We start from the raw sequence: 834 nt of genomic DNA, 5'->3' as shown, positions 1-834 counted from the left end.
GACAGTTATCTTTATAGTTGACAGAATAGTTGTAGATATTTTTCTAGTCGACATCATTTTTTTTTTTGTTTTAAGGATAATGCGTGTATTCAAAAAAAAATCATATCTCACATCATTTAATCACTGTAAACAATAAAATGAAATATATAATTTTGTTGTTTCGAGAAAATGGCATAGAGTGCTTTCATTCATGTCAGTTTATACCTTTTTTGAAAAAAGGGATTTAGGAATTACTGAAAAATAAAAAAAAATCGGGGTATATCTAAAATCTCAAGTTTTTTAAGCGTAGGCGCTAGAATTAGCGCATATCACGCTTATAGGGGACGGGGTTGGTTTGGGGGGTTTGCGGAGGGTACTAAGCTTGGAGTATTATGTAGTTTGATGTACTAAGTAAGCTGGTGAAAATGTCGTTTGTTTGAGGGATTACGTGTTGTGGGAGCCTTTTCCAGTCACGAGGGGTGCGTGGAAAATAGAGTGTTTTTAAAATCTGTATTGGGTGGTTTTCTATTTTTGGTCTGAGCGTATGTGTATTTGTTAGTCTGCGTGGTGTGGTAATCTTTTATTTATGTCAATTTAGTTTGTGATTTTGAACAAGTTCTTAATCTGTTGCTTGCCTAGTATTTGTTATAATGTCGGGAGTTTTAGTGAATTTGTTCGAAATAAAAACTGGGTGTGGGGTTTTGATCTTTTTAGTTTCCTAATTTTTGTAGTGTGTGGGTCCCACACTGCAGCAAAATACTCCAGTGTTGGGCGGACAAGGTATTGTGGATAGTTTTTTAGGGGGTGTACAACCGGAAATTTCCTTTCTCAGGAAACTAGTGTTCGTTTCCTTTG

Source organism: Penaeus monodon, chromosome 33 (genome assembly GCF_015228065.2).
Source record: "Penaeus monodon isolate SGIC_2016 chromosome 33, NSTDA_Pmon_1, whole genome shotgun sequence".
Lineage (NCBI taxonomy): Eukaryota > Metazoa > Arthropoda > Malacostraca > Decapoda > Penaeidae > Penaeus > Penaeus monodon.
Note: the sequence above shows the minus strand (reverse complement) of the source record.